The 25,883-nt window shown below is 35.6% G+C and overlaps 1 non-coding gene and 1 pseudogene across 1 annotated transcript; one reads left to right on the top strand and one right to left on the bottom strand.

The window, feature by feature from the left end:
• Positions 1 to 993: 993 nt before the first annotated feature.
• On the top strand, positions 994 to 1,100 carry LOC128128256 (small nucleolar RNA R71). The gene has a single exon (XR_008226116.1). It is a non-coding gene; the product is annotated as a small nucleolar RNA R71 (small nucleolar RNA).
• Positions 1,101 to 8,725: 7,625 nt separating this feature from the next.
• LOC111909457 (protease Do-like 9) lies at positions 8,726 to 23,927 on the bottom strand (annotated as a pseudogene).
• Between the last annotated feature and the right edge of the window lie 1,956 nt (positions 23,928 to 25,883).

Consider the following 25,883-nt stretch of genomic DNA (forward strand, 5'->3'; position numbering starts at 1 on the left):
AACATGCTTCATGTAGGTTCTGTATGCTTCTACTTTTTCTGCAGGCATGGCTTTGATTGGGTATGGCAGAGGAGGATTATAAGGCTTCAAAGAACTGATAGTTTTATCATTTACGCATGGACTCGTCGAGTCCAATGGAGTGACTCAGCGATTCGGATCGGGTTTTGCTGGGTCCGATTCTTCTATCTTTTCTACCTTCTTCTTGGAGATTCTCAGTGCTTCTGTAAATGTTTCTTCACTGCTGGAGGTTATTACACTTACATTCTCCATTCTTGGATTGGGTTCGGTGTTACTTGGAAGTTGACCCGGTCTTCTATCATTCACTTGATACGTAAGCTGCCCCAGCTGTTTCTCAATGTTGAGAATTGATGCTTGCTGATTCCTTAGCATGTTTCTGGTCTCGTGTATGGCAGCATCGTGATCATTGTGTCTTTTTTCGGACGTGGCTATGAATCTAGTGAATAACTCTTCTAAATCGGCTTTCTTTTCTACCGGTTGTTCCTTTTGGTATAGTCCCCTCTCCTTCTGCTTGTATTTCTCCTCCTTTTTCCTTCTTATACTCTTCGTATGGTAGCCATTCCTTCTTAGGTTTCCGCCAATTTTCATCATATCGATCGCCACTTGAATAGAAGACTTGAGCTTTCTTATTTCCATTCTCATCCACATCACAATCTTTGGTGAGATGGGGCCCTCTACAATTTTCGCATCCTACTCTAATAGCATGGATTGTTTGATCCATTTTTGTCATTCTTCGATCTAGACTATCAAGCTTAGCTATCACCGTCGCCATGCTATCATTTTCCGCGTTCACTACCCCTCCGACTTACTTCGTTTCTCGGATTGTGGTATTCTCTAGAGTGCTTAGAGAATTCTTCAATTAATTCTTTAATTACCGGGGGCGCCTTCTTTGTGAGCGGGCCTTGAGAATCAAGCAATTGCCTTGTGGTGACATTGACTCCATCATAGAAGATGGAGACCTCTTGTTGGCTATTAAGGTCATGGTGTGGGCAATTTCTAAGTAGGCTCTTGTACCTTTCCCAAGCTTCATAGAGAGATTCTCCGGGTTGTTGCTCGAAGTTGGCAATGGCTTTCTTTAGCTTGGCTATCTTGGAGGGCGGGCAGAAATGGTCTATGAACTCTTCTTTCATCTTGGCCCATGTGGTGACCGATCCGGGAGGAAGTGACTTTAAGCAATCTTTTGCAGCTCCTTTAAATGTGACGGGAACCATGCGAAGAAGCTGGGTCTCGCGTGGAACATTCGGTACGTTGAAGTAATCGGCCACATCATTCACTTCGTCCAAGTGCTTGTAAGCGTCTTCGTGATCCTTCCCGTAAAGAGGAATCTCCTTGAGTTGGGCGAGAATATGGCCTTTTAGTTCGAAAGTAGCGGTCGCGGGAATTGCAGGTTGCACAAGTCCCGGCCCGGTGTCATCACGCATCCTTTTCTTCCATCCCCCCATGGGGACTTCATCAATGTTAGCCATTGTGATAGCTAACTCTTCTTCGGAATCGGTTTCGTGCTCGTAAGTATGCTCTTCTTCTTCTTCCTCGGTCTCGTACTCGATATCTTCTTGAATTGGTTCTTCAACTGTTAACGAGGCACTGGATGCTCCTGATTTGCTACTCTTCTTCTTGCTGAAAACGGACTTTAAGTTTTTGAGTGGTGAGTTCTTTGAAGATGTGGTTTCTCCAACGTCTTTTCCTTTGATTCTTCTTAGTGCGGATTCCGGGTCTTCCAAAGGAGGGACCAGAGGTGTATCAGATCCTCGAGTCATGAAACAACTGTAAACAAACAAAACAAAAGAAACAAAACGCGTAAAAAGAACAAAAACGAAATAAAAAATTAAAACTGAAACAGCGATGTACTCGCCGAGTCTGCTCGAATGCACTCGGTGAGTTCAAGGCACAAACTAAAAAAAAATTTCTAGTTATCCTAAAAACAGAATTGTAATAAAACTAATTCTACTTACTGAATTACTTTGTAAATAACTTTGTGTAAGATAAATCCCACACAAAGGATCGATTAAACTAGAATTTAATATTAATTTTAGAACCGTTCCCAGGCAACGGCGCCAAAAACTTGATGTGTGCAAACTCACTTAGTTTTAAACCTACTTTTAATTATTAAATAACACACAAAAGGCAGTGAACCTATCAATTGTGGTATAGCTAAATAAGCAGGGTATCGATCACAGGGAACGGTAAATTATAATTAAAAACTAATTTTATCTAAGTTAATTAATAAGTAGGGGTTTTCTCTAGTTTTACAAGACTAGAAACTTACTAACTATTACTAATTTAAGAACTAGAAAATAAAGACTTAACTAGATTCAATAATTGGAAAGGAACTTCTGTTTAGTTCAACTTGGTTGACTCTATGGTTGATTTCAAGGTAATGGTGCAATGGATTAATTCTTTCGTTGATTACCGATTCAAGTGATTAGATTCGTATTCACTACCCTAATCCTTAGCAAATAAACTAACTTAAACAGTGGCCAATTGTCTAATTTAATTAAATTCACTAGATTAATTATTCGGGTTAAGTTAGACTTGCAATAGTTAACTAATTTATTCTTTTAATTAACTTCTTGTTTGATGGTCATCTTACAAGCTTGCACATGGATTTACTCAATTTTCTTATTAATTCTAGTTTCATATTCATTAATCCTAGACATATGGCATAGTGATCACATAGCATATGAGGTTAATAATCAATAGACGTTCATGCTAATCAATTATCTTCCTATTAACAGAAAATTAATTATTATTCACACACAAGGTTCTTTAGCAAGCTAACATAACAAAAATTAACCAACTTAGAATTAATCCTACCAATCAATCAAACCATATTGTCAACTTTGTATCCCCAAACAGAAGTCTAAAGGTTTTAGCTCATAATTGAAGTAAATAACAACAAAAAAACAAAGTCAAATTGCTTAACCATAATGATAAAACAAAAGAATAAGTGGAATGATGAAATTTTGCCTCAATTACTCTCCTGGATTGAATTCTAGCTTCTTTCGTCGTCTTCTAGGGTTTTTATGCCTTCTCAATCGTAGCTAAACTCTTCTAAATCGTTCCAGAACTCTCCTCTATCGTTCTGAGGAATTATCTTTATATATACGAATCGACTCGTCGAGTCAGGTGGTGACTCGTCGAGTCCCTCTCACATTCCCCGTATTGTGATAACTCTCTGGGATCCCGAGTCATTATCTTCTCGATTCTTCGATTGGACTCGCCGAGTAGTCGATCTGACTCGCCGAGTCAGTGCCATTTTTAGCGTTTTTCTTCTTTATTTCATCCTCGATCTTCTAACTGTTTCTCCCGCTTTCTTTCGCTTCCGAGCTTCATCTTTGGACTGAAAAACATAATTTAAACACTTTTAGGTACCTTTTGTCCATAATATGCAATAATTTAGCTAATAAATGAATAATAATGTATACTTAGTATGCACCAATTATGCACATATCACGCAACAAACTTTCCTGATCTTGGAGTGATATTCAAAGAAAGATTTATAATGTCAAATATTTCATTCCTATGACTGCTATGCACCGCCTGACCAAGAAACAACTTGACATATGCCGGATCGCAGTTGAAAAATCGAAGCATACTACCGTAGAAGTCAAGCTCGAGATCACAAGAAGAATTACATGGCTGCAAAACGTCAGGAAATTTTGGTGGATTCTGATGAAGTTCCTCAAACTTGATAGCTGAACCAAAGTTAAAGAGGTCACTTAGGGGGAAATTGTTGAATCATGAAAGTGACCCTCTTGAACTTCAACTACCGCAACTACTACTGCATCCAAACTTGCTACTGCAACCTCTTCAACACCTACAGTCAGTCTCCTCATCAGCAACCGCAATAAGAGTCTTTTGCTACCGCAGTCATCATAGCTAGATTACATTACTTGTCTTACTGTAATTCACTCTATTGTCCAGTGTGCCTTGCATGGCTACCCTAGAGTTGTAATCTAGTGTTCTTCTTGAGTCTCTATAAATAAGAGCTCATTCTATTGTATCAAACACTAATAACTTATGATCTATTCTGAATACATTACTCCAAAGTTATCTTCTCTATCTCTCAAGTCTTCACTTCTTACTCTCAATTATTACTGAAACATATCTGATTATAACCTCTCTCCGGAGCAAGTCTTTGAGACTTAATCACTAAGTTTGATCTTCCTTATTAACTTGGTTTGAATGCATTCCTTGTTATGAATCAACTTATGTGTATACTTGATATAACAATTGTATTCATTTACATTTCTTTACTTTCTGCATCTAACTCGCTAACTTCTAACTATTAATATTGTTGTTGAGCTAATAGATCCTTCAAGATTAACTATTTCGCTATATACTTGTTCTAACTTTTGTTCAAGTGTGTCAAAGTTTTTCTCTCAACATCATTCTTCTTCTTCTTCTTCTTGACGAAATTACCAAAAATGGTAATTTGGTAATTTGTTTGTTTGTTGTTTAGTTTTATGTATGCAGACTTTCAGAATGATAGCAGTTTAAGGATTGGCTGGTGGAAAGACACGGTTTATGATCATGACCTTGACCACTCATTTTACTACCATTTTTCATTTATTTTGTTAATTGTTATGAACTTATGATGGTGGTACGAAATATTGATATTTCTTTTATTTTGGTGAACCATAAACTGATTATCTAAGTAAGAAATGTAATTTAAAGATGTAATAACAAGTTTTAGTTGTCGGGTAGTTTAATTATATTGATTGTTGAAGATTATATGATTATTAAGGGTCGGATATGGATTTAAAATAAAGGCAAGGGCTCCTACTAGGCTTTCCTATGTCATATTAGCAAATATTATTCTAAAAAGTTTATATAAGATGAATTAGAATATACTGATACTCACTTTAATAGCTTGTTGCATGAAGAGCATTGCAATTAGAAGACCAAATAATTCACCAGCCACACGTGTGAATCTATTGATAATTAAGCAGGCACCCAGAATAAAAAGCAGAATCAGCAAAAAAGCAGTCCAAACGCAAAACCTATTCTCATTCACATTACGTAACTTAAATTAATATATAAATATATTTTTTAAGTTAAGTGATAAAATGTTTTTAAAGTGTATCCTAATCATATGAATAATAGTCAGAAAGTATTATCCAGACCAAGCTAGAAAAAGGGGTTGCCCTAAATCCTTTTGATCTTTTGCAAACTTGAACATAAACTTTTACATCAACATTGTTGGCTCTGCAACTCCTAGAATAAGCAATGGTTTTCCTCCAACTATTATTCATTTCTACATATTTTTGTTCCTTAATGAAGCTTAAACATACCGAGAATCTTATAGCCAGAAGCAAAACAATTAAAATTTGACACTTTTTTGCAAATATAAAAGTATCGTATTTTTCTAGAATTAATATTACTACCTTTTGTTTTATTCATCATTTTCTTATAATTTTATCATGTTTGTCTATCAGTGATCTTGCTGATTCGGATAAAACAATTCATAGTCATATGGTTGATGGAAAATCTTCAATCACGTGGTACATTAAGGGTATGTTCATTTCAAGATTTTACTACATAATATTGAAATGTTATATTGTTTTGTTTTTGGCTTTTCTTTACAATCAAATTTCCTAGAATAGCATTAATTTGCAATAAAGAAAGTTGTATTTTTAAAAACAAATTCTAAATAGATAAATGTGTGACTATGTAAAACTAAATAAATTGCATATAAACATATTTTATGTTGTTTGAAATATATATTATATGTATTTCAAACAGTCAAGAAAAGTTTATTCATCACTTTAATGAAATGGTCTACAAAATTAGAACCATGAAATCTTAAAATGGAATTATTCTAATAAAATTATCAATGTTATTGAAGTTCTGAAAATTATATAAACAAAACTAATAATACTTAATATACAATTCCGTTCCATGGAATGAAAATCAGCCCAGGAGAAGGAATCACATTTTGTTCCTATAGGAATTCGTCATTCCTCCGTAATCTTCGATTCCATTCCATTCCCTCTTCGATTCCTACATTTTTTATCTGGTTTTGATTTTCAAGCATGGTTTAGAGAGCTACTGAGCGGACGCCACCATACAAAGCTTGTTAGTGGAAACCGACCAGAATCCATCTAAGTGAAACACTAAAGGCCGATAGAATTGTGAATTGTTGGAATGGGATCGGTATATATTTGATGAAATGAAACTTAATTCAGCTTGGATTTTGTATGTGTCCAGAGTTTTTGTTCTGAAGAGGTTGTTTGGGGTGTAAAAAGGATGGATCTTTGTGAGCCGAGAATGTTTTGACCACCGGTCTAATGACTGGTTACGGGTTTGAGTAACGGGTATCAGGTGAATATGGTGGTGGTCGGAATGGCTTCGGGAGCAAAGGAATTTCAGTGGTCCGAATAGGAGATTGTTTGAATTGAGGAGAAGATTGATGGAATGAGGAATTGAAGTGGTCGGAATAGGGGATTGTTGAACCTATTGCATGATGTATGCAGTTTCCACGATGTATGCTCTGCATTACCAGTTATGCTATGCCTATGCTCCCGGTCCTTTGGAAAGGTCTATTTAGGTTTCTTATTCTTTAGTTTTACAAAATACTAAAATCGACACACTTTGATGTGGGAATTGATTTTTCACCACTTCTACAATTTCGATCCCTTATTTGCCGTCTTAATATATATATATATATATATATATATATATATATATATATATATATATATATATATAAAATTTTCACATGGCTCAACTTTATCTTATCACAGTTTAACCAAATATGAAACTTAAATTCTTTTTTATATGCCCTTCTCTTACATCAACTAGACATGCAATGCTACAAGATTATAACTTTGTTTTCTGGTACTTTATTTTATTTTAATAACTGTAACCCCGTTGCCCTATTATCACCATCTTTCTCAAACCCTATTTGTATGGTTATGTCAGTTACCAATTTTTTTAACCATCTTGTTGCTTAAATTCATCTTGTAAATGAAAAAGTAAATAAATAATTACAGTTAGTTTAGAAAGAAATTGTATGATGTTCAAGCAATATTCCTTTGTTCCTGCTCAACCTTTGTTAATGCTTATATATTTTTTGTACCATATGACAATATACAAGACATTTCTTATACTCCCATCCTGCTCAACCTTTGGGACCAGAGGACTTGTTTTGGAGAATGGTATGCCTCTATGCTAATCATATATTAGACATTATAATTCTTTCTTCACCTCCCTATGCCTATGCCTATGCATATCTGATTACTACTAATATGTTGTTTATTTTGGGGAATGTGTGTTTGTGTGTTAACACTTAACACATGGCTGGTAAATTAGCAAACATCAAGCTTCATACATATGAATTGCATGTGATTCACATATAAATTACATGTAATTTACATTTAAATCACAAGTGAATCACGTATGAATTACATGTGATTTACATATGAATTAAATGTGATTCACATGTAAATCACAAGTGAATTACATGTGATTCACATGTAATTCACATACAATTCACATGTAAATCACAAGTGAATTACATGTGATTCACATCTAAATCACATATAATTCACATATGAATTACTCACATATAATTCACATATGAATTACATGTGATTCACATCTAAATCACAAATGAATCACGTATGCATTACATGTGATTTACATATGAATTAAATGTGGTTTACATGTAAATCACAAGTGAATCACATATGAATTACATGTGATTCACATGTAATCACATGTGATTCATATGTAAATCACAAGTGAATCACATATAAATCACATGTAATTCACATGTGAATCACATTTGATTCACAAGCAAATCACAAATGAATCACGTATCAATTAAATATGATTGACACGTAAATCATAAGTGAATCATATATGAATTACATGTGATTCACATATAAATCACATGTGCTTCACATGTAAACCACAAGTGAATCAGATATGAATTACATGTGATTCACATGTAATTTACGTATGAATCTTAAAGGAAACAATATATAACAGGTGAATATCATATTATATAATCACATGTGAATCGTACATGATTTATATGTATGTATTTTTGTGAATGTTCTTGCATTAATCAATTTTCTTTATTTTCTTCTAGATTTGGAAGAATTTTGGGAAAATATTAAAGTGGTAAAAAGTGATAAATTGAAGAAAATATAAAAATCTTAACACGAAGACATGAAAACGATTTGAAATTTTGTAGCATTCTTAGTTTTTTATATTTTATTTTGTATCGAATAAAATACATGTATTATTGTGTTTATAGATTAGTAAGTAAAAATGTGTTCTTTTATAATTTACTTACGAATATTATAGTATAAGAAATATATATACATACACTTGAAAAAATATGCATATATGCTCCTAAAATGTTGATTTTTTGGTTAAAAAAATTATAGTTTTGTTTATAAAATTTAATTTAATTTTTTCTAAAAAAATGCAGAATTCAAAAAAGTGCTTTTTTCAACTTTTTTTTTAAAATTTATATTTTCTGGAGAAATTAAAAAATCTGCTATTTAAAAAAAACAAAAATTGTTGACTTTATAAAAAAATCTGAAAATTTAAGTTATAATGTTAATTTGAGAGCTTTTTATTAATATTTTCAATAATACAAAAAGTTAAATGGTTATAAATAAGATGACGATCATGCCCTTAATGACTTAATTTTTATCCAACGCTCCACCTTTAGTCTTCGGGTTCTCGGGTTTCAGTTGAATTCATGTATCTTTGATTTTCTTAGGATTTTAACAAGAGCTTTATCGCCTGTAAATTTTGTGAAACAATGTAACTGAAACCGATACGCTCCCCATGCCTGAAGGGAACTAAAAGCAATCAAAATGGAAAGCTGAGTAAGTATTTATTAAATAGGGAGGGGTAAAATGGTCATTTTTACATGGGCTTTACATGTTTATTTGTGATCTAATTGGAACTTAGGTACTGAAAACGTTAGGAAACGGTAAATAACGACAAAATGTGCAAAAATATTCTTTTTTGGACAATACTGGAAAAATGATATAACATATACAGAATGGAAGAACTCAAAAGTATAAAAATAGTAGCAATATCAATCACATATACAAAAAATTAGGGGGTAAAATGGTCATACTATACTTGGGGTTCACACCAATTTGTAGATAGCATGTAAGTCAAGGACTAAATCGTTCATAAATAATAAAATAGAGACGAAAAAATGAAAAAAATATTCTTTTTGGACCATATGCAAAAATATAATATAAATAGGGACCAAAATTGTAACTTAGTTTGGAAAGTGTTCCAACAAAACACTACTAGAAAAAAGGCCTTTTACGACGCGCAAATTACGACACTCATTAATTTATGTTACGCAAACGAGAGTGACATTAAAAGAGTGTCATCTCTTCAGAAAATTTAAGGATTTAGGTCACGCATTATTGCGTGCCTTTAAATTAGTGTCAAAAGAAAAAAAATTAAAAACACGGAGGGCGCTGTACCTTAAATGCGCGCCCTCTATATGTGTCGCTTTATAATTTTAATGAACGCGCGTTCCTTAGTTACAAGCGGGAAAAGAAAAGCCAAAAAATTAGAAAAGCCCGCTACCCTCCCTACCCTAAGCATTATCACGCATCTTTCATTCTCCTCACACTGTTGTGCAACTTCTCAATCAAAGATCGAAGGTTACGATTTCATCTCCATCTCTCGACTTCATCATCTCAATCAAGAAAAAGGGCTTCTGATTTCCATTCATCTACTTCATCGTTGCTGTAATTTCACCTTCTTCATCTCTCTGCTGTTATTGAGAATACTCGCCAATAGTTTTCTTGCACTATTCCTTGACCTGCTTCCTTCTAGATACGCTTCTGATCGAGAGATTCAGGTTAGGGCTTTCAAGGCGCCGTGGAAACTGTAATGGTGTTCATTGTGGCGGAGGGATTAGGGTTTCTAGAGTGAGAGACGAAAGAGGAAATTGGGGTAAATGTCCGCAGAAGGAAGCATGTAATGTTGTTCTCTATTAACTGATGACTTAGGGTTTTAACTGATGACTTAGGATTTCGTATTTATGGAATCCAAGTTCTTGATTCCTGAATTTGATTTCCCTTGAACCTCCTTACAGATCCGTAGAAAATTCAAAAGAGCCGCCACATATCTCAAGCACATGGTACCATCTCTCTCTCTCTCTCACGCACCTTCTATCTGATTTTATTTTTGCTCATCTATTCTGGATTGTATTGCTTTCGAAAATAGTGGTTACTTATTAAGGGGCATTTTGGTCAGCTTGTTAATTTTGATAGAATTCGGTATTACTGGGGAAAAAAATGGGTGCACCCCTGTTCCTTTTTATCGCAGTAGCCTCTTCTTTGATATTTTTTTTTCTTCTAATCTCCTTGGTTTGAGAAGCAGGGGCTGCTTGATCAAAAGTTTTTTTTGTTATTGGTCCATGATTGACAAATTTATGGAAGGGTTTCTTGTTCTTCGCTGATTTTGATCCTAGTCAAGACTATTGGGTTCATTGTTATGTCATATACAAAGGGCAATACTGGAATCTTCTTGTTTGGTTTGTGGTTGATCAAAATATTTTTTTTTTCCTTTTGAAAATGTTGCTGCTGAGTTTGATTCTTGCCATGGCTGCTGGGTTAACTTTAATTTTGAAAGGGGCAATTTTGGAATTTTAAAAGGGTAAAATGGGATAAACCACAAATCTCATAGAGTTGACATCACAGATGCAGTGGAACTAGCTGTTTCAACATCAGAAGCATTAACAATCCACACATGTATGTCTATTTTTAGTTTCATGGATTAGCTTCAAAATGTGGCCTTTAAATTTGCACGCTAAGTGTTTATGAAAAGTCCTTATCAATGATTTGGCATTTAGAGGCACCTTTTGGGATTGAGAAAGATGGGCCTTCTTGAGTTGATCTATTATAATGTTAGAAAGGGTTAGAATTTAGAAGAATGAACTCAATTTATATGAATGTTTGATTTTATAAAAAAATATGAATGTTTTAGCTTTGTTGTTTCTCTCTCAATTTCAGATGATTCATTATGTAAAAAAAAGATAGAAATTAAGTTTACAACAAAACTGTTCCTTTTTTTTTTGCTTTTATGTTTATCTGGTTTTACATAGAAGTTTCAATTATATCGTATAAACTTGCCATACGAATGGCTCCTAATATATTTCCTCTTGATATAACATAAGAATAAAATTAATTTTTTATATTATTTGATATGCTTATTTTGCTTACATAATTTTTTTATTTTTTATTTTTGGTATTGCAACGTGTTGGATATGCATTCCAGCAAATTTACTGGAGTGGGTTGGGCGCTTGGGCTGACGGAGTTCTTGGGAGGGAGGTCATGTTAAAATTATTTTCTAAAGAAAGAGATGAAAGATTGATACACCATCTCATGGCTTCAAAGGAGCTTCATCCATCCTTAATATCTGCCCAGAGTGAATATAAGGTGTAAGATGAGAGTTCTGATGAAGATTATCACAATCTTCATTGATGTTTTGTGAATACTTTCATTAATGGTTCTTATCTTGTGGTTTGTTAAGCAGATTATGAGTAATCGAACAGTTGTTGATAAATCTAATTACCTTTCATCTGTGCAGATTGATTCCTGTGAGGCAGAGTAACTTCTCATTAATTAAACGAGTTACTTTACTCAGCAAAGATGAGCGTAGTTGGATTTGATCTTGGGAATGAGAGTTGTGTTGTGGCAGTTGCCAGACAAAGGGGAATTGATGTTGTTCTTAATGATGAGTCAAAACGTGAGACTCCTGCTCTTGTGTGTTTTGGTGATAAACAGCGTTTTCTTGGAACAGCTGGTGCTGCAACCAGTATGATGAACCCAAAAAACACCATTTCCTAAATTAAGCGGTTAATAGGGCGTCCTTTTTCTGATCCTGAATTGCAACAAGATCTCAAGGCTTTTCCTTTTTCAGTTACTAAGGGACCTGATGGTTTCCCATTGATCAATGCAAGGTATCTTGGGGAAACAAAGTCATTCACCCCAACACAAGTTATGGGAATGGTTTTCTCAAACATGAAGACAATAGCTGAAAAGAATTTGAATGTAGCAGTTGTGGATTGTTGTATTGGGGTACCTATCTACTTCACTGATCTTCAAAGAAGAGCTGTAATGGATGCAGCTACTATTGCCGGTTTGCATCCTCTACGGTTGATGCATGAGACAACAGCCACTGCTTTAGCTTATGGAATATACAAAACTGACTAACCTGAAAATGAGCAGCTCAATGTAGCCTTCATTGACATTGGACATGCTAGCATGCAGGTATGCAGTGAAGCTCAATGCCCTTTAGTTCAATACATTACACGAGAGCTTTTAACATGCTTAATAATGGAACATGTAATGAGATTCGCAAGCCCCGGGTGAGTATTCAATTGCTTTTTTATTATTCGGGTAATTAATATCTCTACCTTTTTTTATTTAGTTCACTAATCTATACATATACATCTATAAAAAAAAGCCTTTTTTTCTATATTTTGAAGGTATGCACCTGTTCGTAGCGATTCGGTTGTTGGTGAGCTGAAGTTGTCAGAGCCAACTGATGTAATTCTCCTAGGTATTACTTTTGTATTTTTCAAGATTTATTTTATATACTTTTCTTAAAATGCAAATTTGTTAAATATTATGTTACATTTAAGAGATTACAAGAATTGAGATGCTTGCGGTTACTGGTAAGGATTTTAATCCTTCTACATTATAAAACTTACTTTGTTTCGTATTTTCAAATATTAAATAGTTATTTTATCATACCGTATTAAAAAATAAAAAAGATAGGTACATTTGTTCAGAAGAGAACAAATCCTTTAAGCCATTACAATCATAATGTTCTTGCCCATATAAGCTGTGATTTGATAACATTGGTAATTTCTTCAGATGTGAATTCATTGTAACAGATACATTTGGAAGATCGAGTGAAACTGCATATCTGAAACTGCCCTGTTTCCCCTGGTCTTGTCTTCTAGACTTGACCTTATTTCTCTTCTTATCTATCATTTTTGTTACTTTGTAATTTCAATTAATATATAAACAGGTTTCTTGGATTTTTTTTCAGGAATTCCTAAAATAGAGAAGCTAGAAATTGAAGGGAAAGCTTTCCATACAAACTTATATGCAGTTCGTTGTAATTATAGTGGAGGAAAAGAGGGTAAGAGTAAAATCATGTGGCTTAGATCAATGGTTGGAAGTCCAAATCTTATTTCCATTCCCGATATCTTTTTTCTTTTAAAAATTTTTACCACTTTATGAGAAACAAAGTGAAATGTGGGTCTATAAATTGTTTTTTTTTATTGTAGGTGAAACAGAAAGGATCATCAAACATATGATCAACCTATTTGGGCTAGTATTATCTGTGGCTCCTTCTCCTGCTCCTGCTCTTCCCCCATCATTTTCTTCCATTATGCAAAGATTTAAATCTTACTAGCTTTTAATCTTTCCATCATGACAAGAATTTTGTATTCTTATCTTGCTGATAGGTCCAAAGAAACTTGAATGGGATTGAACCATTGTGCTTCCTGATTTGCTGCTATCAATGGATGTTGTGTGAATCCTCATTGAAGTCTTCATTTTGGTTTAAGAGAACAAGGTGGAGAGTCTAAAAAGAGACAAGTTAGCAACAGAGAATCTCCTCCAAGAAACAAGTTACAACAGAGAATCTTCTTCCCCTTTGTTCACACTTTACATAATCACTTTCAATAATATTATCTTCAGTCTTCCTATAGTTTCTTCATTATTAATTTTTCTGGAATCTTTTCTAGGTAGTCTTTGGTAATGGAACCGTGGACATCGTGGTGGTGGTGGATATCGTGGTGGTGCCCCAGTCAACCAAATCCAAACCTTAATTTAGCTGCTGCTGGGCTTACCCCTGGGTAAATGAGAGTCAAAAAGACGTTTTTGCCCCTCTGTTGCTAGGTAACCTTTTCAACAACAACATTCTACTTAAGCAGGTGAGTAATCAAGATTAAGGGAGACTTTTTAATCATGTTTGGCATTCCTTTCCAGTAAGAAGCAGAGTTGTATGATTATTTGTTAGTTTTATAGGAATGTATAACACATGTTAGCAATGTATTATTTTTGTTTAACATTTGAATGATTCTTTGTATGACATTATAATTTGTGCAATTTATTTTATTTTTTGAGTAAGAAATTTTATTTTATATTATGCAATGGATTGTATTTTTTGTATATTGTATTTTATTTATATTATAAGAAATTAAATGCAAATTTAATTTAAAAATTAATAAATATATAATTTTTTTTTAAAACATTTAAATTTACGATACGCAAAAATGTGTGTCATCTTCATTTATGACATGGCCTTTCTTGACAGGGGCTTTCTTGATACGCATTGCGTGTCATTAACATGCGCGTCGTAAGGTTACGACACACGAATGCGTGTCGTCTTCCTTTATGACAGGGCCTTCCTTGATACGCATTGCGTGTCGTAAATGCGCGTCGTAAACGCGCGTCGTAAATGAGCGTCATCTATAGACGACGCGCAAAAGCGCGTCGTCTCTCTTTATGACAGGGCCTTCCTTGACGCGCATTTGCGCGTCGTCTGAGCCTTTTACGACGCGCAATGAGCGTCGTAAAAGGCCTTTTTTCTAGTAGTGAAACCAAATGGAAAAGCTCCACTTTATAAAAATAAATTCTGGATGGATAATCACATTGGAGATAATGGATTGGTTTTCTTAGTATTGGAAGAATGCACATCAACAAAACCTTATAAAGGTTAAAATAAAATATAAATAGTGATAGTGTAGAATCTTTATCTTAAAAAAACCTTGTAGGTTTGTTCAGAATAATAACAAAAATATTAACAATTGTACCACATGTGCAGCCTGTAGTAGAAAGTCATAAGCTAGCAAACAGTAAAAAATATTTAAACTGGAAAAGTTTTCAAAAAGCTATTAAACATGATAAGGATGATGAGGGCATTCACGTCTTTTGCATAGAGAAGACAAACATACATGTTCCATCATTAGCAACATTAACCCCATCAAAGCTAAGGATTACATCAGAAGGATTCAAGACATTAGATTCTGGAGTTGTAGGCTCTTTTGATTCGCGCACCTTTATGTTCATTACCTATTCCCATTGACATCCTCGGATCTAGATTTTCCATCTTCTGCCACTCAACTCCAAGAATTGGAAACCCTAATCAAATCAAGATTCAAAAACTGTAAGATAATGAAAAAAAGGATCGAATAAGTAGGTAAAAGTGATGGAAATCACCTAAGTATTCACCATTCTTCTCATAGTGTTGAATAAAATGCATGATAATTGGGGTTAATATGACATAACCAATGTTCTCTGTGTCTTCAAGTTTAAGAGACTGAAATGCAATACTAATACACTCTCCTTTGTCGTTAAAGGCAGGGCCACCCGAATTCCTAGAGTTTATTGCAACATCAATCTGCAAAAAATAATCACATAAACAATAGGAGGCAATGATAAATGAAGTGAGAATGAGATTGAAGATTTTTACTTGCAAACCGAGAAGTTTTATTAATCCATGAACTTAAGATAATATCTCTATGCGAGAGACAACTTCACTAGTAACAAAGATTGTCTCCTCCAATAAGATGGCCAACAACAGCACAACATCGTGTAATCTAGGCAAATCTCTGAACTGCATGTTTGATAAGGTGTCCAAGTCCAAAACTATTTCTGGTATGTACTTAACCCGACCCGACATGGTCCATTTGGGTTGCATGGCATCATGCATTTGGATATACTAAATGAGAGAAATAACACTTGTGGTTTATTAATATATTATAAATTCTAATACATTAATAGTATTATTTAATTAGTATTGATCAAGAATTAATTTGGAATTAATTAAGTGATCAAAAGATGACTAATTAATTATATGGGTTGATTATGTAAATCATCCATAACTTGTATAGTGGGTTAAAAGGCTCCATGGATTATCAAGTTGGGTTAAACCCATAGGATGCTCCATGGGAGTTACAAACCCATGGGTCATGGAAATAAAGAGTCATGTCACATTAGGGTTTACATGGTGTAACCCTAGACGTGACACACTATATAAGTAACATCTTCTCCACCAAAATCGGCTACAACAAGTTACAAGAGGGCTACGCCGATTTTTAGAAGTGTTTGCATTCTCTCAAAGTCATTCTAAAGAATGTGGTGTTGTGGAAGCATTTGAGGCATCACACTTGGGGTGCTAGGCTCTCAAGGTTTTCAAGGAATCAAATCAACTACAAGGTATGTCATTCTAGCCATGTTTTAGATTAAAAGTTCCCCATGTATGCTAGATAGGATTATGAACCTTGGAAATCATATTTTGCATGTATTTTAGACAAACATAGATCTAAGGTTTTCTAGGGTTGCATGTACACTTAGGGTGTTAGAATGCTCAAAACCCATCAGTGGTATCAGAGCCTAGGCTTGTTTGTGAATACTTGATGCAAACTAGTGATAAAATCGAATTTTTTTAGCTGTCTGCACAAGGGACTCGACGAATCCATGGGGAGGACTCGATGAGTGCAAGTGAAAAGGTAACCAACTCGGCGAGTTGGCCAGGCAGAGTGCAAAATTTCGATTTTTGCTGCTGGAAATGGACTAGAAACATTACCCTAAACTGTTTTAGTGTTGTAAAACTTGTTTTAGATGGTGTAATGGTTGCTCTAATCCATTTACAAGTGCTAATATCAAATTTTCATGATTATTTTTTCATATGTTCTTGAAACTTTGATATGAATATTCATGTTCTTATGAGTTTTGATAGATCATAGGAGTTACTTGTTTAAATGATTAATTCATGATCCTTATGTGTTTTAATGGAGTCCATAACTTGTTCTCAAGTTATGGATAACTAGAAGTCTCTTTGTGTTAAAAACCATTAAAAGAACACATAAGTTATAAAATGAAGATCTTCATTTTAATGACTCATAAGTTATGAATGTGAAAGGTTTTGTAAAGTTACAAAACTTGCCCTCAAGTTTTTGATCATGTAAAGTCATCTAATAAACTTTAGTTCTAACCCATAGATTTTTAAAAGTTAAAAATCAACCCTTATACTTTATAATATTATAAGTTAATAATATATATATGTATAAGAGCAAGTCGTCTTACCATTAGTAAGCCTCATTCATGAAGTCGGTCTATAAGGGGGTATAAGGTTGCTGCCTATAAAATTGCAGCTTAATGGGTGTCCACTCTCACCCACCGCTTCCTTGATCGGTGGAGGGTCGTTAGCCGAATGGGTAGGACAAAGACTTATAAATTATCATTAAAATTATGATGAATATTATAAAGTAACCAAATGTTTTATTAAATTCTCAATCTTAGTTACTTTAGGAAAATGTGAAAAAGGTCCTAATCCATGAAATTACATTTTACACTTTGTTTAAGTCGTTGGTGGAGCGTGTGTCATTAACCGACACACTAACTTGGACTTAACAAGGTAGTTAAAGGGTGACTTAAAGATTATCATAGTATCGGTGGAGCGCGTGTGGTTAACCGGCACATCATTTGAGTGATAAAATTTAAGGGTACCAAGTGATTTGCATGGTTACTTCACACCTCGTTTTGTGATCCTCGGTATCCCAGTCACAAAACTTGGAGGGCACACTCGAGATTGAAACATGCCTTTGAAAAGTTCATTGAATCTCAAAAGAATCTAGAAATTTCTAAGAACCAATTAAAAACCTAATATTTATATTTCGTTTTTCGTGGGGGAAATTGGTGAATCGTCATTCACCTACCTTTCAAATATGTTATAGCTTAGATTATGGCATACCTCTTCTAAGTTATGATATATTGTGATTGGATCCTAGCCTTAATATTACATTTGGGTGTTTTATTAAGGACTCTCTTTATATCTAAACTAATCTTGTTCTCTTCTTTTTAGATGTCTTCCAACAACACTGCTTCTGGATCAAACCCTACTGGCTCCTTTTCCCTCATGAACCTTTGTGGGGGTCATCTTCGATGGTTCCAACTTTATGGATTGGATCCGGAACATCAGGATGGTGACTCATTACGAGGACAAGGAATATGTCCTCGATAAGGAGCTAAAGGAGATCAATGAATCCACTGCTACTCCCCAGGAGATCGCTAACTTCCGGACTCATGAAAGAGATTCCACCAAAGTGGCATGCACCATGATGGCCACCATGATAGCTAAACTCTAGAAGTCCTATGAGGACTACTACCCTTTTGAGATGCACCAAGATATGATGGAAAGATACCATCAAAGTGCTCGTCGAGAGCGGTATGAAATAATACGCTCCATGATAACAACCAGGATGAAGGATGGAGACTCCGTCACGAGCCACATGCAGAAAATGAAAAGGTATGTGGACCGTTTGCTGAAGCTTAATGTGAACTTCCATGAGGAGCTTCCAATAGATATCATTTTGCACTCCTTACCCTCGTGTTATGATCAATTCCGCATGACATACCACATGAATAAGGAAGAAGCCACACTCAGCAAACTTCAAGGACTCCTAAAGACCGCAGAAACAGGTCTTAAAGGTAAGTCGGTTGTTAACACTCCTACTCCTACTCCTACTCCTACTCCAAACTCCTCCCCTGTCTTGGAAATCTGGAAAAGTAAAGGGAAGAAGAGGAAGAGCTCTTCGAAGGGTACCAAGGCTAGGACCCTTGATGGCTCTTCTTCAAGTGGAACCAAGAAAGGTTTCTTCACTCCTTCTTCTAACCCAAAAGAGTTTAAATGCTTTTGTTGCCATGAAAAGTCGCATTGGAAGCGGAACTGCCCAAAGTACCAGCAAGATGTGAAGGATGGGAAAGTTAAACCCAACCATGCAGGTATTTACATTATTCTATCTAATAAATCACCCTATTCTAACTCTTGGGTCCTTGATACCGATTGTGGTATTCATATATGTTCTGATTTGCAGGGACTAAGAAGAAGTGAGAATGTGGAGCATGGAAAGATAAACTTGATCATGGGGAATAGGAAAGCTTCACTTGTCACCAAGATTGGAGTTTATTCTTTGTTGCTAAGTAGGGGGTTTAGTTTAGATTTGAATAAATGTTGCTATTCGCTAGAAATGGCAAGAAATATTATTTCCTTTGATGCTTTGTACAAACAAGGGTTTACCTTTTCTTTTGATAATGAAATTGGTGGAATAAATGTTTTCTTTAATAATGTTCTTTATTTTAAAGCATTACCTTGTGATGGTGTGTATGAAGTTGTATCTGTTGTAGATAATCTAGGAAATAATGTGTTGTGTATTGATTCTTCTGATAATAATAACTTGGATAAAGCATCAGTATGGCATTGTCGTCTTAGACATGTGATAGGCCAACTCCAAAAGGATGGAGTCTTGGAGTCATTTGACCTAAAGTCAGATGATAGTTGTGAATCATGCTTACTTGGAAAAATGACAAAGTCACCCTTCAATGGTTCTTGTGTTAGGGGTGATGGTTTGTTGGATCTAGTGCACACGGATGTGTTTGGACCCTTCATATCTGCCATAAGGGATACTAATCGTTATTATTTGACGTTTACTGATGATTATAGTAGATATGGATATGTCTATTTAATCAAGCATAATTCATAGACTTTTCAAAGGTTTAAAGAGTTTAAACAGGAAGTCGAGAATCAATTGGGCAGGAACATTAAGATGCTTCGATCCGATCATGGTGGTGAGTATCTTAGTACAGAGTTCCTCGACTATCTTAAGGAATGTGGAATTATCTCACAATTGACACCTCCCAGGGCACCACAGCTTAATGGTGTGGCTGGGAGGCGCAATCGAACCTTGTTGGATATGGTTCGTTTCATGATGAGTTGAGCTTCGCTACTAATCTCATTTTGGGGGTATGCCTTAGAGACTGTCGCCCATATCCTTAATCTGGTCCCTACAAATAAAGTTGCCAAAACTCCTCATGTGATGTAGATTGGTAAAGTTCTTAAACTAGACCACATCAAGATTTGGGGTTGCGAGGCTTTTGTGAGACACGAGACTCATGATAAGCTCGAACCTCGAAGTGAGAGGTGTATTTTCATTGGCTACCCACATAAATCCTTTAGTTACCTCTTCTACAGACCTAGTGACAATGTGGTCTTTGTAACAAGGAGGGGTGTCTTTCGAGAGAGAGAGAGAGAGAGAGAGAGAGAGAGAGAGAGAGAGAGAGAGAGAGAGTTCATAAGCCAAGGAAACAGTGGGAGGCTAATTGACCTTGAAGAAATTCAAGAGTCAAGTAGTGAAGGAATTTCAAACCCTAGCACTCAACCTAAGGAGGAAACTCCTGTTGAGCCAATTGAAAAGTTTGTACCACTGAGGCGTTCCACAAGGGTTAGGAATGCACCTGAGCATTATTATGGTTTCCATATTACTGCGGAAGGTGAGACACTCATCAGTGATGAGACATTGGTAAGTCTGTATGAACCTAACAGTTACGCGGAAGCCATGGCAGGCCCCGAGTCTATCAAATGGAAAGAGACAATGGACAGCGAGATACAGTCCATGTATGGCAATCAAGTTTGGAACTTGGTTGATAATGTACCATGTCGTAAGACAGTTGGGTGCAAATGGATCTTCAAGAAGAAGAGCGACATGGATGGTAATGTACACACATATAAGGCGCGACTGGTTGCAAAGGGTTTTTCTCAAACTCCGGGAGTTGATTATGATGAGAACTTTTCACCAGTTGCAAAGATTAAATCCATTAGGGTTCTGTTAGCCATTGTTGCATTTCATGATTATGAAATATGGCAAATGGATGTCAAAACCGCCTTCCTTAATGGAAGTTTGGCTGAGGATGTTTACATGAGTCAGCCAAAGGGTTTTGTATGTACAAAATACCCTAATAGAGTGTGTAAGCTCGAGAAATCCATCTATGGATTGAAACAGGCACCTCGAAGATGGAATCTTTTCTTTGATGAGAAAGTCAAAGAATTTGGCTTTTAAAGGAATGAAGATGAATATTGTGTCTATGTCAAGGCTAGTGGGAGTATAGTTAGCTTTTTGGTAATATATGTGGATGACATACTACTCATAGGAAATAACATCCCAACTTTGCAGGAAGTGAAGTCTTGGCTTGGGAAGTGTTTTTCTATGAAAGACCTAGGAGAAGTTGCCTATATTCAGGGCATAAGGATTCTGAGAGACCAGAGTAAAAGACTAATTGGACTTAGTCAGAGTACCTACTTGGATAAGGTGTTGAAGAGGTTCAACATGCAGGACTCCAAGAAAGGAGAGGTACCCATCCAGTGTAACGCCAGACTGAGTAAAACTCAAAGCCCGAGTACTGAGGCTAAGATAGCATAAAAGAGTTGAGTACCTTACGCTTCTGCAGTAGGCTCGATCATGTATGCTGTGACTTGTACTCATCCTGATGTAGCCTTTGCTTTGAGCATGGTTAGCAGATATCAGGGGAACCCTGGCAAGGCTCACTGGAACGCAGTAAAGAATATCCTCAAGTACCTACGGAGGACTAAGGACTGGATCGTTACCCTCGGTGGGAGTGATGACTTGAGAGTTGTAGGGTATAGTGATGCTAGCTTTCAGACTGATAGGGATGATTTCCACTCTCAGTCAGGCTAGGTATTTACCTTAAACGGAGGAACAATTACTTGGAAGAGTTCCAAGCAAGAGACAGTGGCTGATTCAACTTGCGAATCGGAGTATATAGCAGCAAGCGAGGCAGAAAAGGAGACGATCTGGGTGAAGAACTTCATTGGAGACCTTGGAGTTGTACCAACTATACATGCAGCTGGTAACAGTTATTCAGGAAACAGATATTCATTCGAGGATAGTTATTTCAAATTCATAGAGTTTATTAGGTATAGACTCATTTATGAATTGTTTCTAGAACCCTGTGGAAGTCAGGACCCGATACATCCAGAACTAGGATAACCTTGTCTTTTCAGCTTTCGGCTTGTGTCCGTTACTATAGACTTATTCCGTCTCATCTTTGTTTTCTTTTAGCAAAGATGCCTCCTCGCAGATCACTAAGACACGCTACTCCGATAACTCCCCTACCTTCTCCACAAATGGATGCAGCAACTCTAAACGCTGCAGTGGCCGCGGCTGTGGCAACAGCCATGGCACAATATCACCCCATCAGTACAAGTAGAGGTGAAACGCCTACTGATTCTACTCAAGGTGAGGTCCCGGTGCGCCAGGGAGAGTCCTCCTACAAGGACTTCACCAGATGCCAACCATTGTCCTTTAAAGGGACTGAAGGAGTCATTGCCCTCCTGCAATGGTTCGAGAAAAAACAGTCGGTCTTCGAAATGTGTTTATGCCCAGAAGGAAGCAAAGTGAAGTTTGCTGCCTGCAACTTCGATGGAAAGGCCCTAGCATGGTGGAATAGCCATGTTAAGTCACTGACCCTATCAGTGGAAAACTCAATAGGTTGGGAAAACCTAAAGGAGTTAATGCGGGAAGAATATTGCCCGTTAGGCGAGATTCAAAAGCTGGAACAAGAGCTGTGGGATCTCACTATGGTCGGCTCAGACATAGTGACCTACACTGACCGGTTCAGTGAACTAGCAGCTCTATACCCCGAGATGATTACCTCGGAGGGCAAGAAGATAGAAAGATACATTTGGGGTCTGACTGCTCCGACCAAGGAAATGTGCTGTCTTCTAACCCAGCCACGTTCGCTAGTGCTAAACGCTTGGCTCAGCGACTCATCGATCATGGAGTCTGCCACAACTTAAAAGTCCCTATTTCCGAGTCATCAAGGGAAGAGGACTATAATCAGGAGTCGGAGAACAAGAGAAAGAAGAAGCGAACAACACAAGACACTCCGCAAGAGCAACAAGCGAGTACTATGTACACCGCAACGACGCCTACTGCTTCAGCACCTGCCAGTCGTTATGATGGAAACCTTCCAAAGTGTGGAAAGTGCAACTTTCACCACACCGGAGTGTGCCGGGAAATGCAGTGTCTGAACTGCCATAGAAAAGGACACACAGTCCATTACTGCAGGGCACCGGCTCAACCGATCTCCCAAGTCCTCGGAGCTGAAGAAAACCAAGCCTATTATGGTTGTGGTGAGAATGGACACAATCAGAGGGACTGCCCAATAATGAAGAACTCAGGTTTTCTAGGGTTGCATGTACACTTAGGGTGTTAGAATGCTCAAAACCCATCACTCCAATGGTGAAATTCCTTCCCATAATTCATCATCGTTCACAGTCAACATTTCTGCAACACCATGTAAAAAATATTAGTTTAAGACAAACCATGCAAATAGATAGGTTAAAATAAACCTCATGGTTGATGACAAGTGAAGTGATAGTTACATTTCAAATATAAAATTTGATGGTTTGTGGCATGTTTCTATTTGGAAAAGCAAAATGATAATCAACAATTATGTAACAATGAATAAAATATGCACCGACCTATTTCGCATTCAGTTTCGATGGCGAGCATGGTGGCAAAGTACTTTGTATCGGAGCCACGTTTCTTAACTTTGACCTAAGTATGATGCTCTACAGAATGTGCATTTGTCAAAACTCTCCTTCCTCCGATGATAAATCCGCTACTATTTGAACTATACTGCCTTTTACATTGCCACGGCAATGATAAATTCAGTTTTGTTTGAATGCAAAACACCTTAACCACTACATCCATCGACGGAACAACCTTCCCGACGCTCTCCCACCGCAGAGGACCATCCGCAACAGTCCCAACGATGTCGCAATCTCCCTTGTGGCCAGTATGTCTAGACGCCCTTCGTTCAGGAGACGCAACAATGGCGATGTCATCAACTTTTTCTTTTCCAATCTTCCTACGACGTTGGGAACCACGATGGTCGGATGTTGTAGAAGTAGCAACAACGCTTAAGGAAGCTACCACCTCTTCCGCAATGGCAATGTTTGAGTTAGGGTTTGCTTTTGTGTCCACTGCATTTTTAGGTTTCCGTCCATGTTTTCTAATTGCTTTATCCATTCTTAGCGTTTGATTTTCCGATCAGTGGCGAGTATGTAACATACCGACGCCTTTAGAGGTCTGTTATAATGTTAATTTGAAAGCTTTTTATTAATATTTTTAATAATACAAAAAGTTAAATGAGATTGGTAAGATGACGATCATGCTCTTAATGACTTAATTATGATCCAACGCTCCACCTTTAGTTCTCGGGTTCTCAGGAAACTATGAGTTCTCAATCGATATCATCTATCTCTCTCTCTCTCTCTCTATATATATATATATATATATATATATATATATATATATATATATATATATAGGCTTTGGTTATTGTATTCTAACTAATTATTGTGTGGATGTAGGAATGATTGTGGGCCAATCATTTTACTTATTTTAAGAAATTGATTAATACGTATTATTGAATTACATATAATTGAAAAATACATCTAATTTAATTACAAGGGTATTTTAGTCAATTAATATGGATTTAATAAAGGAAAATTGCATATTTTAAGGGATCATATATTCTATTAATTTTAAAAATCCGATTTTACAAATTATAATTCTTTTAATTCGGACATTCTGACAGAATATGTTTATGAGTATATTCAAAAATAAAAATATTCTCGAACTATAAAATAAAAAAAATTCTTGAACCTATTTCTCGATCATGATTTAAAAAACTTGTAAAATAACAAATACTTTAACCATCAATTGAAGAATAAAAACAAAAATTACATTAATTCTTATAGAATACGAGTAACAATTGCTAAGAATTACATTTATTGTTATAGAATAAAACTAAAAAAACTTTTAAATTGGGAAAAAACATCCAAATCTAACAAAGACACCAATACATTCTAAAATAATAATGTTGCTAAGAATCACTTTCAATTTTGTGGTCCAATCTTCAATCATCCACTTCTGTGAAAACAAATCCATTTGTACTTTACAATCCAATAATGCATTAGCAAATGAAAAAAAACTAAATTCCTTTAAAAAAGTATACGGACTTATGAATTGCACAAAAAACTAATAACTAAGAAGTGTAGAACATGCATAAATCATTGAGAAAAGTATCCATATTCCATTCCAATAGAATTAGAATTAATGATTCCATTCCGATAGAATTAGAATTGAAGATTCAATTACCATATGAATTCTGTTGGAAAAATATCCAAGGAAAAAAAATGCATAAATATTAAATACAAAGGAAATCTCTTGTGCTTGAGGGAACCAGACCAAATCAGGTCAAGAAAGAGTAAAGAATATGCAATGGAGTTCTTCATATGATTAGGTTGGGGCAACCATCAGTTCTAATCATTACAACTGAAATCGATGGACTATAAACATGTTGCATTCCATACAACACAATTTAGCATAAGGTAAAGAAAGGTTTGGGAGTTTAAATGTGAAAACCTATGTATCAAGAAGTATGATCCTTTTAGAATTGATTCTTGGTTCAATACCAACTGTACAATGCTTAGCTGTGGCCTAGGTTTTCATGGATTCTAACGGAAAAGGAGACAACATCCTTACCCCCAATGATAACAGAAAATGAATCAATATTAATTGAAGTTGCAAATGTAAGTGTATATACAGATGAACAAAGGAATGAATGGTACGCTTAATGTTATGGCAAGGTTGAAGAAGATTAGGGATTAATTAAATACTAATTTAGTTACCAAAATTAAATAATAGGTAAGATTAAATATTTACCCTTATTTAGGTTTGTGAAATGATTGGTCCGTATTGATTCTATATCCACATAATAAATAGTTAGAATACCTGAAGCTACATATATATATATATATATATATATATATATATGTGTGTGTGTGTGTGTGTGTATGTGTGTGTGTATTTTTATAAAGAAACATATATGTATGTGGAATATATTTTGATTAAAATATTAAGTTACGGTGCTAAAGTATCAACACCACCGGTGATGTGACTGCCCTTCAAATCCTTCTA

This window comes from Lactuca sativa, chromosome 8 (assembly GCF_002870075.4).
Source record: "Lactuca sativa cultivar Salinas chromosome 8, Lsat_Salinas_v11, whole genome shotgun sequence".
In the NCBI taxonomy this organism is placed as follows: Eukaryota; Viridiplantae; Streptophyta; class Magnoliopsida; order Asterales; family Asteraceae; genus Lactuca; species Lactuca sativa.